Source organism: Sebastes umbrosus, chromosome 22, assembly GCF_015220745.1.
Source record: "Sebastes umbrosus isolate fSebUmb1 chromosome 22, fSebUmb1.pri, whole genome shotgun sequence".
NCBI lineage: Eukaryota > Metazoa > Chordata > Actinopteri > Perciformes > Sebastidae > Sebastes > Sebastes umbrosus.
Genome location: NC_051290.1, coordinates 5,781,425 through 5,799,442, shown reverse-complemented (window position 1 = coordinate 5,799,442; position 18,018 = coordinate 5,781,425). Strand labels below are relative to the sequence as shown.

The following is an 18,018-nucleotide window of genomic DNA, read 5'->3' as shown; positions in this document are numbered from 1 at the left end:
GCTTGTGTGTTGAGTCAGAGGGGAAGGACGAGCAAAAAGTGGAGGAATTAGTGACGGCAATAAAAAAGAAATGAGGAGATAGCGGGGCAAGGTAATGGAAGTGGTCTGGAGGAGAAGAAATGATTGGGTAAGACGGGGGAATGAATGGAAGGGGATGAAGAGAAACATTTTCCTCCTTCCACTTAACACAGTGAGAGTGTACCTGAAAAAGAGACGGAGAGGAAATGAGGTTTGGTGAGAGTGCAGAGAGCAACCTGTGGTTTGACATTGGCTCACCTTGGCTGCCAGTCGGTTGGAAGGAGGGGGTCATCCGTCTCCCCCCGGTCCACTCCCTGCTGTTTTAATGAATTTACTGAGGCCTTGGGAATGGCTAATGCACTTGTTTATGGAGGTGGGAAAACAGGTGGCTGCAAAAATTCACCTCTAGCAGTCGTTTCCTGGGGGGAACCAAATAGTCCCCCAGGCTGGGGCTCATGTGCAATTTGGTTATGTTTTGTAGGTCTGACCTTTGGTATGTGTCCCCTACGCTCTCTCTCTCTCATATCTTCCAACCCATATAGAGTGCATCAGGAATCTGTTTGATTTTTAGCCCATCATGTCTGTAAGAAATTCCAGCTTCACAGGTTAGTGAAGAGAAAGGTCCCGTGGTAATGCTAATACCCAGATGAATCCCACATTGAGGCTTTCCTTTCCGCTCTGCCTGCCTGCCTCCTCGGTCGGCCTATCGCTACCAAAGCATCCCATCCTTCATTCATATGCTCCACTGGCTGTGCTGCGTCAAACAGGCAGCCCGTGAACTCAGAGAGGGAAGCATCCACAGAGAGATTGGATGGTGAGCTGCAGGGTGCAGGGTGCAGTTGTGGGAAGTGATTTGGAGGAGTGAAGAGAATGCAGCTATCATCCATTCCTATTAGAGGAGCAGGGAGAGACGGGGAAAGAGACAATAAGTCCCAAGATGCCAAGAGGGCACGGAGTACGCCTCTGGATGCAACGTGAGCAGGAACATATCACACACAGGGATGTTCACGCCGAGGGTGAGAGGCTATGAAAGAAGAGCACAGGCGGGGAAAGAGAGAAGAAGAGGGACTAAAATCTCAAGACAGAGACCTTTACCTCCTGTGCAGTGTTAAATGCTAAACATGTTTCTGCTTACTGGAGAGCATGGCTTTCACAACCCTTCGGGCGTTTTCCTTGCCTCTGACTTCCTGAGAGGGGGAGGAGTGGAGGAGGCAGAGGATTGGGTATGTCAGAGCTAGCTGTGGGCTGCTTGCTCGCCTCAAATTGCTAAGAGATCTATCTCCCTCGCCGTCTTTCCCTGGCTATAGTTCAGCTCAGGAAAAAAAATAATGGCATGAAACCATTTCATTCTTTCTCCTTACAAATGTTTGAGGATGACTGAAAATATGCATCGGTTCAAGTTGAGGGATCAAATTAACAAGATTGACTGATAGCATGACATTGCCAGAGGATGTATAAGAATATAACAGAGATGCAGGATTATTGACAGACTTCTCTCTATTATTATATTATATTATATTATACCATATTTTATTATATTGTACCATATTATATTATACTATTTAATTTAGTTTAATTTTACATTATATTATATTATATTATTTAATTTAATTTAATTTTACATTATATTATATTATATTATACCATATTATATTATATTATTTTATTTTGTTTTATTATGTTTATACCATATTATATCATATTATTCAATTTTATATTATATTAATATTATATTATATTAATCTATTTTATTTCATTTGATATTATTTTATTTTATTTTATATTATATTATCATGAATGTGCACCTAAAATCCATGGAAATATGCACAATAGCTTTTGACTCTCCTTTGCACAAGACCAACATTTGGTGAAATGCTAGCTGAAACTCAACTGGTCTAAGAAGAAGAAGAAGAAGAAGAAGAAGAAGAAGGAGAAGGAGGAAAAGGAGTAGCTGTGATGGTAGATGCCAAAATGAGTAGCCCCTCCCATACTCCCAGAATGGTACAGTCCTCCCTTCACCTGACGTCTCGTCTCGTCTCGTGTTAAGTTAATATGACGTGATGGTGGTCTGAAGAAGATGCAAACTAATTAAAAAGAAGATGAACTATGGAGGAAGATACAGCACGAGTTTTTAAAATAACGGACACATTACGTACAGGTGAACAGTAAAGGCTCTAAGTGCGGAATGTTCGGTGTAAAGAGAAGTTGTTAGCTTTAATTGTAAACTAGCAATTTAGTGTTGTGCACGTGAAGCTCTGAGAAGATGGCGTGAAGCTAGAAGATAGAAAAGAGCAGCACGTCAGCCTGGTTAGTGAGGGTTCATTTAAAGGTTTATCAAGTCGTCTACTCGTATCAAGTACAATTATAAACAAGCACGTGTGTTTAGAATAAATTGCAATTTGGTTTGTGGAGTTCAGAGATGGAGGAATCATTACTAGGCGTGGGACATGCAGCCTCTCCACCTGCAGTCTCTCTGCTGCCCCTCCACCTGCAGCCTCTCCTCCTGCATGCAGCCTCTCCACCTGCAGCCTCTCCACCTGCAGCCTCTCCACCTGCAGCCTCTCTGCTGCCCCTCCACCTGCAGCCTCTCCTCCTGCATGCAGCCTCTCCACCTGCAGCCTCTCCACCTGCAGCCTCTCTGCTGCCCCTCCACCTGCATGCAGCCTCTCCTCCTGCAGCCTCTCCACCTGCAGCCTCTCTGCAGCCTCTCCAACTGCAGCCTCTCCACCTGCAGCCTCTCTGCTGCCCCTCCACCTGCATGCAGCCTCTCCACCTGCAGCCTCTCTGCTGCCCCTCCACCTGCATGCAGCCTCTCCACCTACAGCCTCTCTGCTGCCCCTCCACCTGCAGCCTCTCTGCAGCCTCTCCACCTGCATGCAGCCTCTCCACGTGCAGCCCCCATTTCCAAATTCAAGGTATTTGTACTTAACCTAAGTATTTCTATTTTATGCAACTTTATACTTCTACTTCTCCACCTCATCTCAGAGGAACATATTGTACTTTCTACTCCATTACATTTGTCTGACTGCTTTAGTTACTTCACAGATTACAGTTTATTATCTCCTTCCTGTCCAGTTAAACCTTGTTGAGAAAGTTCTCCTCTACTATCTACTATAAACTATTTCAAACCCTCTTAGATCAGCTGGAAAATGCATTGTAACAAAGCTGAAAACAGGCTGTTTTTCTCATGAAAAGTAGTCTCACAGGACAGCCATGCAAATACAATTTATGCTCTTTTAGAATATGATGCATTGCTGTAGATTAAACTACCTGTATACAGTATATAAAGTAGTTCAAATTAGCACAAATATACACATTAATGCAGAAGTAATATTAATCCAGAAACATCAGATATAATAGGAAAATACTGACAGGGAACATTTTACTGCTTTGGACACTTAAAGCACATTTTACTGATAATACTTATAATATAATAATAGCTCATATTGAACAACGAAAAATAATGTCAAGAACACTCATTTCTTGTCATTTTAAACTATTTTCAGACATGTTGACGTGTATAAACAGCATTCAGACTTTTACTAATAGCCTACTTGTGGTGCAAAAAACGTCATTGTTGTATAATAGGCTATAGGGAACTATATTACACTTTGCCAGAGGTAAACACACTGGTGTATTTAGTTGTGGCTAATTAGACCTCTCTGCACAATAAAGGTGGAAGTATGCTGGCAATTATGAGTTAAATAAACTGCATAATAATGAGTTTCAGTTAGGCAAAATTAATAAAACAGTCTGTGCATGCATACACGGTCCTGAGAAGTGGACTCATCAGGCTAAATAAGTAAATATCTTTGTGGATGTACTTCATTCTTGATTCTGTTGGTTTGGATCTGTGTCAGGTGTTGTTGTTGTTGGTTTGTAGTATGTTTGAAAAAGCCACCCCCTCAATAAGTGGTACCCTTTGTCTGAGTCATCTCATCAATAGTAACCTGTAATGTGCTTCACTTTTATGCCTGTAGTCATCTTGTAGGTGAGAGTGTTTCTGACTGGTGGAGGTCTCATTTTGAAAGGAAACTCTTTACTTTTAGAGGCGGCAGGTCATTTGGGGCACGTGGGGAAAAGCTCGACCTGCTCAGAGCGGAAAGAAAACATAGTTTTAGTGGAACTGACTAACCGAAACATTAATTTAATTCAGCATGACGTAAAACAATCTTCGTTTGCAGCTGTTATTTATCACCATTCTGTAATTTAAGGTCAGTGGCTGGATATGTTTTTAAAATGGTGTTTTAATTGGGCTTGGCTCGAGAGGCCGCTGTGTGAGGATAGCCCCACGCTCACAATGTCAAGTCCCCTGAAACAACAATACGCATGCCCAAATCCTTTGGCAATGAAAATGGATGGCACAAATGTGATGCCAAGTGGGGCTTGGTAGCCTTGGCTATTTGCCAAAGTACTGTTGTGTAATTGGCAGAAGTCTAAAGAGTGTTGTAACTGCGGTCACCAGGAACAATGTGGAATATCTTCAGCAGCACAAATATGAATGTCTGCCTTTTGAAGAAAAACCTTGAGATCAAACACCTCGGTGCACACCAGCCTTGGGATATTGTTTCAAACCAAACTGCAGGTAAAATAGTGCAGATTTAATGTGGAGCGGTTCTCTAGGAAAAAATGGCTAACTGCTATGCGCTTTTTTTGCTTTCCGTTTGTATTATTCAGAGGGGATGGTACAGGGATGGTCAAGAACAGGCTTTAAGGATCTCAAGCGTCACTCTGAGAGGATTACTGAACATGAAAGCAGCAGGAAAATTGGGCTTGCTCTGCAGTGCAAACGTAGCTACCCATATAACCCCCATAACAGCGCAGAGAAACTGGGTAAACACCTGTATTAAACTGTTTGGAAAATGTGAAATAGCGCACCATATCTCACCATTATTTTCATCTAAAAACACCGCTGTTACTATCATCACTGAGAACAAGAAGTGAGGGGTATCAGTGTGGGTTTTGTGGCTTTAATGCTACTCATTGCTGCAGTGTGACGCTCACTGCCACTTAGCACTGGATGCGATGCTTGTAGTGGCGTCCTTGAGAAAGTGGTGGCAAAGAATCACTTCTATCCCCATAATGTGCTGTAATAATTAAATAATCAATCATCCTATTTGCAAGGAGGTGCTGAAGGTCTCAAATAACTGTTTGAAGTGATTAGGAGCGAGCTACGTCTCGGGGTAAAGTACGGTTTTAGAACTGAGGTGAGAGTGTATTTACCGTGAAAGACACAGCAGGGTTTTGAGTGCCTCAAACCTAGTGGCTCAGCCGTGGTGGCTCATCAGTGATGTCATGACTGGACAAGCAACATCTTGAACATAAAACATGCCCAGCGGTGGAGAATTAAAAGGTCAATCATCCCTGGATGTAGCCTATGCTTCATTGGTTTCTTCTCTGAACTCAGGGTCATGTTACTCAGGTGTGTGTTTGTGCTGCTGTATCTTAACGCTCGTAGGGGTTTCTGTGTGTCCAATAGCTCAGAATGTAGTTTGTGTGTGACTTAAGGTGTGTGTGTGAGTATGAGCGGATGTAAGGGAGTATTCATGGATCCTAGCCTGTGGGCAGGAAACATCATCTTTTCTTGTTTACAGGGAGTGGATGTCTCAGAGTGTAGGCTGCCTTTTGCAGAGCTGCTGCCCATTGGTATGTGAAGGCTTCATAATTGAATTAGCCCAGGCCTTATGGCCTAATGTTGGAGGCACGCTGAGATCCAACGCAACACTGCTTTCTCATTATTTGTGAAAGGAGGTCAGGAAGAATTGCATGCGGAAGTGTGTGTACTTGTTAAAGATGGAGTCATGGGATGATGTGTGTATTTTTTGTGGGAGAAAATGCGTCCGTTTGTGCTTTTTGAGATCAAAATTCATCTGCTTTCGTATTCTCCCACTAGGTTACAATGCCCCTGTACCACATGTGGTGTGTGTGGGGGTCTGTCTGGCTGCTAGATTTACCTCAGTGCTGGATGTGGCGATGATTGCTTCATCACCAGGTCCTGTGTAAATCTGGGAATGTTTAACTGCTGTCAGACACGTCCATCAATCAGAGCTCTCGGGGCATTTAGGGAGCCTGAAAACTGGTGTGGTTTATCCAGCAGAGAGTAGCTATGTGTTTAACAAGTAAATATATTATGGTGAAAGTACCATGCATGCTTTAAGGATACCGTCCCAATCATTTTTTTGCAATAGAGAGCTGAAGTCACACCCCTTCCGGTGGACCCCATGGGTCTTTATTTTGGGAAAAAATATGAACGGTAGTCAACGGAGAGAGAGAAATATTTTTTTAATCCTGTTTGAATTGCGCCACAAATCACACATATGATGTTCGTCAATTTAAAATATAATTTTTCAAGTCCAGAAAGTCTCAGTTTGTCGCAGTATAATTTAGTTTTGTGTGAAACCACTCAGTGAACTACGTCTCTCATCTCGGACAATATACGTCTCCATGCACAAATGAAACATTATCTTACCTGATGTGTTTTATCCAGCGACTCCTGGTCTTTTTAATCAGCCGGGAAGAGAGAGAACAATCAGACCCCTTGCTGTTGTGAGTTCATCCCAGTAGGAAACACACAGGCATCGTAGCTTCAGAGAGAGAAACATCAGTTACGCGACTTTTGGGTGTGTTGTCTTTCTACTATTTTCACAGTCTGAGGCTTTCTTGACATGCAAAATTATGTTTTATATTGACAAACATCACATGTGTGATTCATGGAGCAATTCAAACGGGATCAAAAAATGATTAATATCTCTCCGTGACTTAGGCTCTCTATTGGCACCAATTCATGTCGGTATGTATGCACAGATCAGTGTGCACCAAATCTTTAATCTATCCTGCTCTGTCTGTCTCTCTCTCTCGCTCTCTCTCTCTCTCTCTCTCTCGACCCCCTCCGTCACACTCACACATATCCATGCCTGCACATGCGCACAGCGGTTGCCCACAGGTGCTGGCTCCAGCTGAAAACGCTGGGGCACACTCATTTATTTCAATCGGCCTTCTGTCAGTTTAGCATAGTTTAGCATAGCCACCTGAGGATTGAAGAAAAAATGTATGCAGATTTGCCATTACTCAGAGATATCAGCTAAACAGCACTTTGCCTCCCCTGATCAACTGTGTGTGCCGCATTACATCACTCCCAGATAATGCACCGCAGCCCATCCATCTACTTCCCTTACAGTTCCATTCAGCTGCATTTCCTCTTCTTACAGGCATCTCCTCTGCGCTGCTGGATGTGTAAGGGAATCTGTGCATTTGCATGTCTCTGCTTTTGCATTTACTTATTGGCTTCTGTCTTTTTTTTTTTGCAATCCAACCTAGCGGCGGATCACACAAAATATGCTTAAGACACATTTCTGCCTCACACAATGCGGCCGCAGTAATACCCTTCACCTCTAATGGCCTACAATCGGTTTGGTAGACAGTGGTTGGAAAGGATGGCACTGTGGAGGATGTCAGCACGCATAATGAGGATTAAATCATAGATGGGTCGGGAGCATTTCTGAGTACAGTGTCAAGAGACTGCTGTGGTTTTGGGTTTAGTACGCACGCACTTGCACACCAAGGACGCCAAGCGTTTAAGGCCCCACGGCGTAGCAGACATGCATATGTAAGATGTCATTGTACATAATTTAGCACGAACAGGCGGCCTTGTTGGTCTTGCACTTAGCTGTGTGAATTGGATGTCTGCGATTGTAATCAAGTTAGAGTTCACTCGAATGGAATGGATCTGCAGGAGGCATGTAGGCTAATCTAAGATGTGGATTGTAAATGATAGGGTGGTATGTGAGCTTAAGTAACAGAATAGGCTGTGTGAAGTGTGTTAAACTGAGCATTTGCTGAATTAATGCAACAAAACTTGAATGATTTCTAATGAGGACCAAGACTACTAAACTGAAAACCATGTGGCTCTTCGGGGGGAGTTTACATGATAGAGAAGGTTGAGTCACAAGGGAATTATGATGAAAAAGTTAGGCGCAACAGTGCAACCAATGTAACAAGTTCATCAGACATCTTCACTTATTTCATCAGACATATCTAGCAACACACTCTCACCCCACCGCATCTCGGTTCTTGCATCGAAGCTGTTATACTTCACTAGCTTTGGGCCCTCTAGTACCATTTTAATGACAACAAATTCATTTAGCTGCATTAACAAATGACGAATGCTTAGCTGGAGAGGAGAGGAGGAGGAAGGAGGCGAGAAGGAAGAGGAAGTGGACGAGAAGGGAGGAAAAAAAAATTGGACAGAGGGGCCATGTAAAGTGGAGCTTAAATTCACTGTGGTAACTGTGACTTCCACAAAAGCACTCTGTGTTAGCGAGTCCTGCAGGAGAGACAGGCAGAGAAAATTGCTATCATTTGATATTCAAATAATATTCAAATAAAAAGCTTGTGCTTTACAGTCCCTCTGGCTTTCTCTCAGCAACCGGCCTCTCCATGCTTTGCTCTCTTCTTCTTCTTCCTCTGGTCTCTCAGACTGTCTGTTGTGTATCTCCCCCCTGCTGAGTGTGTTTTAACACTGTCTTATTTCAAGGCAAATGGAGCTCGAGGGGCATTTTGACTCTCACGGGCGGCGGCTGGGTTTAATTGCGGTGCATCCAGCAGAGGGGACAAGAGACTACAGAGTCTGTCTCTCCCTCTTTGTCCCTGTGTAGCCAGTGTTCTTCTTTCATTTGTCTCTGAAGTTCAGCTTAATTCATCGTCCTCTGTGTTTATTGCCACAAATGTTCAATGAATATAGCCAGTACATCTGAATAGAATAAAAATAAATTGCTCATAACAGCAAACATCTGTTGACTGTGTGTGTGAATGTGTGTGGGAGTATTAATGAAGGATGCTGTGTAGTCATTCTACAGTGATTCAGTATAGTGTGTATGTGAGGTGAGTGTAAAAAAGAAAATTAAATGCACAGCATTAATGTTCAAAAAATAGATCCAAGTAAACTAAACAAGCTGATAGCACAGGCTGTCTTTACCCTCTCTGGGTTGCGTCACCCACTGTTTGGCACCGTTTGGTTTGGCAAATGACTGATCTGTTTATATGATCTGCAGCAAGTCATTATGGCCGCCTGCCGCTTGGGCGACATGTCCCTCCCTGTGTGGCGTTCCCGGGGACATTCATCAAATGCCTAATGGCCAAAAACGGGCCAGGCCACACTCTCCTCGAGATTTGTGGTTTTGGCCAACACGTTAACGTCTGCAGATGGAAAGAAGATGGAAGGCCAATTAGAATCCAATAAGTCCCTATTTGTGTCCTTGGCATGCACCTTTTACCAACAAATTTGCATGTCATTGTTGAGATGATGAAACCTTCTACAACGTTTGTGCTTATTTTCATGTTTAGTTCTATTCAGAAAAATTGTAATATTTTTTGTTTTAGTATGAAATATGTGTGCCTGGTATAGGGAGCCAGAAACGGTGCATTTAATTCATGCATAGGCATACTGCTGTGCAGGGTCTGAAATTAGCTTTTTTCACTGCCTGCGACTGAATGCGCTAAACCAGGGAATAACATTTTAGATCTGTGTCATTCAGTGTTTGATCATTTTTATACAAAAAACATTATGGCAAATTCAAGTGTCTGAATTACACCGTAGCTTCCGGGGGAGCCCTATTTTTAAGGGGAGCCCGGGAGGGTACTGTACACAGTACTGTACTGTATTATGTCATTGTCATCTATAGTGGTAATTTACATTAAAACACACAATTCAAATGAGTATGATTATTTAAATATTTGCTTTGATTGAAAACAATCTTGGCAAGCTGCTTAGAGCTAGTGTTAGGAAGTTAAACAGGTCATAATTCCCTCGATGATATCTATTTTATATTAATGTGAAAACATCTCATTCAGACAACTGGATTTATTAAAGTTTCTCACCGAAAAAATAAATTTTACGAGATTACATTTGAACACATCATGATAACGTTGTAATTTACCTTTGCCCAATAGTCATTTTACCACACCTCATAATAATAACTCAATGGCACCTCTGTTAACGTTAATAGCTCCGTTATTTCACCAAGCAGCACTAACTCTCCTCCTGTTGATTTCAACATGGAATTGTTGTCACAGTGTCGCATTATCAGAGGTAAAATAGGGTATGTCCCTCAAGTTTAGTAGCACCACGCTTCATTGTGCATGCGTAACTGTTGGAAAGCATCAATACAGAGGAAGCAATAGTCATAGAAGCACGAGATGCCAAGGAATCGGACAACTAAGAACCCGTTCTTAACGGGAACCGGTCCTCTATTACCATCCCCAGCGTTTTCCCTGCCTGCCTGCCAAAGTGGCGGATGGCCTGATGATTTTACCCGCCACTGCCAAAAATTTACCCGCAGGTGGCGGGTGATAATTTCAGACCCTGGATGCATAACAGATGCAGACATTTTTATAGGTGTATTTAGCATGTCCTTCTGAGTGAAACAAGTCAGTATCATCTCCCAGCTCAGTTTCTTGGCAGTTCTCTGTTCACTCCTTGTGATAATACCGTTGTGATAGAATTACTGCAGTGTTTTACGAGCACCAACCACGGTAAAGGGAGTTACAAAATAGCTGATATCACCACATCTTCACAATGCTTGACACCGAGCCTGAATATGAGTGGCAGTTCAATTTTAATCACCCCTCATCAGCAGCGATCATCTAGGTAAACAGTGCACAGGGAAGGGATAATTAATCATCAGTCCCTTGTCCTCAATTAGCCAGCTATTGGAGAGGCGGAAGGGAATATTCCAATCGCCGAGCTGCTATAAAGGCGGCATGTTGATGACACATCATAGTTAAAGACTTCCACCATCCCAAGATCTAATAGGCAACATCTTGTTAGCGGTCCCTCAGTGGATAGTCTAGATGGGCTGAGAGCTGAAATGCAAGCAAAGAGGGAGAGGGAAGAGAAGAAGAGATGGCAGGAGAAGTATATTTCTATCAAATTAATTGAGGTTTGTTTTTCTCAGCGCACATGTGACTGGTCTTCTTGTATAAATCCAGTATGTGTGCGGGTGTGCACTCAACTTGCTTTTCCATCAGTGGCAAAAAAGGATGAATCAATATGGTTCTGACTGCTGTGAGCAAGTGACTGCACTGCATCAGCATTTTCAGACTGGAAACTGTGGCACCGCTCCCTAAAATCAATCAATCAGTCAATGAATTGATCAATCAGCGGTGCTACACTCAAGCCATTTAGCTTAGGTAACCTTTCAATCAGTTTAATGAGCTGAGTGCGTGTCACCGCAGTGATTGAGGTAATGCAAGGGTAGTCAGAATGCATGGCGACGTCATATGATTTATCAGAAACTGATTTGGCATACTCTGAGCAATCCGATGTTTAATTATCCTGCTCCAGCGTGACTGACGTGGACCGTTGACTCTTATTCACGGACTTAGTTGGACTCATCAGATGTGAGTCGATGAGCTTTCAGGCTTGTTCTCCCCTGAAGGGTTGTTTCTTGGAAGAAACACAGATTAAATCCTCACCCAGCAAGTTCTAGCCTTTTTGATAAAAATAAATGAGCAATGGGATTTTTCTTTTTTGTATTTTGCCCAGCTGGCATTACCCTTCGATTCATTTGCTGTTACCAGAGCCACAGAGGGAGGAAGAACAATATTGATCCGACATCAGGCAGGGAGGACTGCCTGATAGGGAGGGGGTAAGGGAAGGAGGCGGTAAAAGAGAGGATTGCAGGGAAGAAAGTGAATTTGAATGTAAAGAGGAAGACAGAGCATAGAAGGAAATCCTTCCCAGGCAGGCTGGCGTACAGCAGCTGTCAGATTAGTGCAGGGGGAGCGATGGTAAGCTGAGATGAGATGTCTGAACCTTTCACTGCCTATCCCCCTAGCTCCCTTTGGTGGCACCGCGGTCACTTTTTCAAAAGGCATTAGCTGTCACTCTGCGTGAACTTGGGCATCACCGCTCTCCCACTGTCTGTTCTCAGTGCCAGTCCCCCGTGATGCCGGCTAGCAGTTAGCTGGCAGCATAACAACAAAGGATGACGACAAGGGCTACACCAGCTCAGTTACCTCAGATGGCTTCCTGCTTCGTGTCTGATCTTCCCATTGGAGTCCTCAGGTGACTCTGGCAGTTAGTTAGCAGTGTAACGACCGTGGGAGGAAGCATTCCTCTCTCTCAGGATGATACCATCATCAAATCCATATTTTTCCACTGCTAATATACATTGCTGCTTGTTTCACTGAGCCAGCTTTTGGTATTATATAATATTGTTCTCTCAGCATTCTTTGATTTTCTTTGAAATACTGTACAGTAGGGGTGTGTCGATAAGACGTTGATCTTGGGGATCGACCATGGTCTGAATGATCACAAGAGCCGATGCCAATGTCAAGACGATATTGGGCTTGTTTTCTAATTCATGTATTCAATTATTATTATTATTAATAATAAATCTAATTTACCCCATCATAGTTTCACGTCGGTATCCCCCGCATATAACCAACACTTGCTACACCGACACACGGGCGCACTGATGTAGTTTTCAAGCGTCATTCATAACGTTGACATTCAACTCATTGTTATTAATAACTTACAGAAACATTGCGTGCAGTAGTCCCCTCTCTCTCGAACACACACAGCGGAGCGGCGCTCAGGCAGATCTTTATTTCTAAGTTCTCAGGCCTGGAGAAAAAAGTTGTGAAGGACAGTGATGTTGCAGACTGAACACAAGTGAAGCTGCATCAAACATTTGTTTTATAATCCTATGTGTGAGTAGTGATGTGCTTTTACTTTATACAGTAGTGAAACATTCTGATGGTAACAACACCACCAACAATTTGTATTGTTGGATTAAATCTGTGAAGTAATTTTACTATATTTTAGTATTAATAGTACAGTAGTATTTCAGGACAATTTAATAATGACTGTGATAATACCATTTTCCATGATATTTTTAGTCACGATAATCGTAGCATGAAAATGTTATACTGTCACATCCCTGTTTGGGAGTAGGAGAAATTACCATATGGAAAAAGTATATTTTTATTTCAGTAGGTTAAATAGGTTTAATATTTCCACTTCAGATTGTTTTTAGACATAATACTAACACAATGGACACAGTGCGATATTTGAGTTTAGAAAAAGTTGCTATATTTTTACATGTTGAGAAGGACATGTGGTGAAAACCTCAAGGGAGCGTCAGAAGTCTACTCTTGTTTTCAGTCATGATTAATATATGCACTAAACAGACATATTTGTTAGTCTTAATTAGCTGATAATAGAGTTCTAAGAGGAGAAATAAATGTCAAGCATATTTTCAATGGTTTGGGTGTCCATTATTTCAGCAGCAGAATGGTCACTTAAACATCGATTTAGGTACCGTTTGATCCTCTGATTTCCTGGAAATGTAATTCTGACAAAGCTGCCTGCAGACAAATACAAACATGTAACGATGGAATTACAAAGTACGATATAATGGACCCGGATTAAAAGCTGTATTTTCCTTGAATTAGGTATTTGTTGGATAATGAAAGTGTAGTTTTAGCCAAAACCTTTTTGGTCGATATCCAGTCCCAGTACTGCTTTTCCAATGAGGAGCTTTTTTTCAAACAACCTAGGTGTGAACTACTCTCAAACATATGATGAATTTTAAATATGCTATTCATTAAGTGTACATGAGTAATATCAAAGATAACTCAATATAGAAAGTGATGATTTCTTGAAGGACGTAGTGGTAGAGTGGAGGCAAGATTAGCAATGCAATCTCAAGGTCTGATTCCTTGAATAGTACCAGAGGACAACCTGCCCAGAGAAAAATTGACAAAATGGGAAATCCAATGCTGAATACAAAATTAAATGGTACCATTTTAATTTAGTACGTCCCATGTTTATTGCTGAGTTGGTCTGTTTTTGATGAAATAGTTACAGACACATTGGGAACGGTTCAGTCATCTTAAAGAAGCAAAATGGAGGCTGGAGAGAGTCGTCTCATAATCCCTCCATTTAATGTTCATGATCGACAAAATGATAATCCCCATCTTGCTGGATCCGAGCCGAGCTGGACAATGGTTAAATAAATGGATAGATGGAAACAAAATGTTGAATCGATTTTATTCATCAATTAATGAGTAGCAGGAGGCCTGCTTGAATGCTGATGAACAGTATCGTGATTCCAGACCAGCCGTGCCCTAAAAGAAAAGTCAATCTCCTCCTTTTGGTCTGAGTCGAGATTGAATTGAACCAGACACTTTAGGAGTATGTTTGCATGCTTGCTTAATTGTTGCACATATGCATGATATCCACATTTTATATGCATAAACAAAGCCTTGAATAGACATCCTGTCAAATTAACCATTCAAATGTTTGCATGTTTATGAAGATTTGTAGATTTGCAAGCTCCGTAGTACTTAAGCCCATTAAACTGTAACTTAACCCTTAGCTTTTATCAATGTCAGAAACATAAACATAACTTGATAGGTTCAAAATTCAAGAAACAGAAATGTTTTTTAAACACTAATCAATAATTATCTCCGCCAGACGTAGCCTGAGGAGATCATGTGTTTGATCTGGTGTGTGTGCATCTGTCTGTCTGTCCACGGCTAATCTCGCATACTACTGCACCCATCAACCTAATATTTTTAGTGCTCATTTATGACTCAAGGACTTCTGTCTTTTTGAAAAAACATATTTTACTGACTGTTTATACCGTCATTGACTGCTGACTAATTATCGCTTAGCAAATGACGAGCTTATCTGTTGCGTGAGACGTGCGAGTGAAAAACGTATCTGATATGTTTGCGGTCTTGATGAGGGGCACATTTGGTTTGTATTCATTCAATCAAACATTACAGCAGTAGTCGTTGCAGACACAACTGATGATCTGCACTCTGCTGAGCACTTTTCCAGTTAAATACATGTCTGCAGTTAAAGAAAACCACAAGTAGATTCACAGTATTTCACAAGTTGTCACCATAATGCAAGCACAGATTAGATAAGAGCAAACATTGTAGTTTACAATAAAAAACCCTCAGAACACTGTTTGATATGAGAGCTGTCTGCCCTTTTCACCTCCCAGCTAATAGTAATAACATTTATTCAAACAAAATCATCCTTTTTTTTTCCTCTCCCTTTTAACCTTGGAGCTTTGTGTCGGGGCTTTCTGTCTGTTTGCAAGGCTGACAGCCTGAGCTGTTGTTGTCAAAGGCTTTGCTCTCAAATACCACTCTAAGGTTTCATTCAATCAGTCATTCGCCCTGTGTCTCAGCATGCTGCGTATCGATGTTGGTTTGGAGCCCCTCTCCCACAGTGAGCCGCTGAAGTTGATGTAGCCTTAGGGCAGAATAAGCAGCCATCCAGCTGCGGATTGATGGGGGGAGAAAGACACGTGCACGTAAACACACACAAGCGATCTGCAGGCCTGCTATTGATCCGATCTTCTTATTACTGACTCCACTGTAGTGCACTAATGTCAGAAGGGCTGCGGAACGCCACTCGGCTACACAAGGTGCGTTCAATCAAACTGGCCAAAGCTGGGTTAAGAAAGTGTAGCAGCACTTGAAATACTATAATACCCTTAGTATCCTTTGTTGGCATGACAGTGTCTTGCCACATTGGCGCCATCGTGACCACTTGCTTCTTAAGGAGCGACCAGTGCTTGAAGTGGGCCGGTATGTGTGAAGAGAGTACTGGCACTTATTTTTTTCCACTTCAAGCACTGGGAGTGACTCTTTCTTTTCCCCTTCGTGCATAATGATGGAAAGTAGTAGTCATTAGCTTAAACGGTCAGTTCACCCAAATCATAAAAAAGAAACCATTTCCCCTCCTGCCCCAGCTTGTGTTTAGCCATTTATCTCTGGCTGATAGTAGTAGTATAAGTGCCTCTGCAAAAATTGGAATGAAATGGAGGTGAATGGTGTATGTATTGAAAACATACAACTTCATAGAAACAGTGTCTGAGATATTCTCAATACTCTACAGTGTGCTGTCAACAGTTTTCATAGGAAATCACTTCTTCAGTAGAAAGCTAGGTACCACAAGGCATTAGCAAGAATCCATGTTTCAATACACTGTCATAGATAATATGAAATATCTTTTTGTTGTGAAGAGGCTTTCCATTCAACAACATTTCCTCCTCCGATTCACAGGAAGAACACTCTGATAGGGAGGCATGCACCGCTGTGGGAAGTCATAAAACGCCAGTTGTTCATTACCAGACTAATGGACAGAGTAAATCCTATAACCTAGTTAGAAAAGGGCTTTGTCTTTATAAGCCCTGCTCTCACGATGAACCCTCCATAGTCCATTTTTACCCACAGGCTACTTTCTTCCTTCTTCCCTAGTGAGGATGCTAATTTAGATATTTTTTTTAACCCATAACCGACCCTCGTTAACCGATTATTAACCGTTAACTGACAAGATTAGTGCGTCACATGCAGTGGTGCGCCAGCTGCAGTGTACGTATGTACAAAACAGACAACTGAGTCCCCAGTTCAACCGTCCGGGAGAGTTAGCAGCTACGATGCTGCGTGTGTTGTCGAGGACGCATGCAGCCGCTTTCCCTGTAAATCTCCACCGCATCATTTAGTTTAGTTGCAGGGTGGTCAGCTGTTTGTCTGCCTGGCGTAATGTTACTCTGTCTGCCCGGCGTAACATTAGCGAGTGTCCGACAGGCCGTGTGTGTGTGGCGGCGGTGGTGAGTGTGGCGTTGTCGGTGGCGTCATAGCTGTGAACGTAGCTGTAGCAGTGTGTGTGTGCAACAACTCCTCAAGACCCGAGCCAACCTCCTGGATCTTTAACTCCAGCTCAAACTCTCTTAAGGTGGGCCGTTAAGGTGGACCAGCTATTCTCCTTTAAGTGAGAAGACTCTCCACTGAGTTTTGCTCAGCTTTTGAATTCATTTTTAATATTTTTTTTAACCATTTAACCGATAGCGTTAATTACTAACATCCCTATTCCCTAGCTTTCACTTGGACTTGGCCAACTTTAGCCAACTGATACAATACTTTGGCTCTATTAGACACACACACACGCATAAATGAGCTTCAGCAAAAGGCAGCATCAATGACTGAGAGTGTAATGGATCCACCTCAGGTTGCCCCCCAGTGCACACATCTACATGAGCAGCGACAGGGCTGAGGGGAGGAGGGGGGAGAGACAAAAAGGGAGAGTGAAAGCTGCAGACGGAAAGACAGATAAGAACTTGTAAGTACTCCTCTTTCTATTATCCAGCTAAAGCAGCCATTGTTATCACTTTTGCACATGCTCTATTGGGGCAGGACAGTGTTATGTTTCACCCTGCACTGCAGTGTGTCAGTATATGTGTGTGTGTTTGTGTGTGTGTGTGTGTGTGTTGGGGTTTAAGAGTGCATGATTATTTGGCAAGGCCAGAGGCATTTTCAGAGTATCACTTTGATGATGTTGTACCCATCGCAGGCAGGTGATAAAAATAGCATTGTGCTTTCTCTGAGGCAAAAGAGGTAGTATTAACTTTGATCGCTGCGTCTGGATGTTTATTTTAGAAGGGAACTCTCAGTAATCAGCATGGAAATGGCTTCCTTTTTCCTCCCTCATACAGTACTGACACGACAGTACCCAGTTCAAAAGTGAACTGGTTGCAAAAAGGAATTGCTTTCCTTGCTGTCCTTCTCTGTAGCTCTCTCCTCTCCTTTTGTAATCCCTCTCCTTTCCTGTCCTCTCCTGTCCTCTCCTCTCCTCTCCTCTCCTCTCCTCTTCTTTTATCCCGTCTCCTCACCTCTTGTCTCCTCTCCCCTCCTCTCCCCTGCTCTTGTCTTCTCTCCTTTCCTCTGCTTTTGTAATCCCTCTCCTCTCCTCTCCTCTGCTGTTATCCCATCTCCTGTCCTCTGTTTTTGTCCCCTCTCCTCACCTCTTGTCTCCTCACCTCTTGTCTCCTCGCCTCTCCTCTACTCTTTCCCCTCTCCTCACCTTTTGTAATCCCTCTCCTCTCCTCTCCTCTTCTCTCCTCTCCTCTGTTCTTTTCCCGTCTCCTCTCCTCTGCTTGTCTCCTCTCCTCTCCTGTCCTCTCCTCTCCTCTCTCCTCT

The 18,018-nt window shown here is 42.6% G+C and overlaps 1 protein-coding gene across 13 annotated transcripts in view; it reads left to right on the top strand.

Moving 5' to 3' along the window:
* Positions 1-18,018, top strand: part of nrxn2b (neurexin 2b) — a 794,249-nt gene that overhangs the window by 19,548 nt on the left and 756,683 nt on the right. Inside the window, exon 1 of one of the 13 annotated variants that reach the window (XM_037758104.1) lies at positions 15,141-15,464. The exons of the other annotated variants lie outside the window; for them this stretch is intronic. The gene's annotated coding sequence lies outside the window, so the exon portion shown is untranslated. Of the gene's footprint in view, positions 1-15,140; positions 15,465-18,018 lie in introns of those variants that run through there. 13 annotated transcript variants of the gene reach the window in all.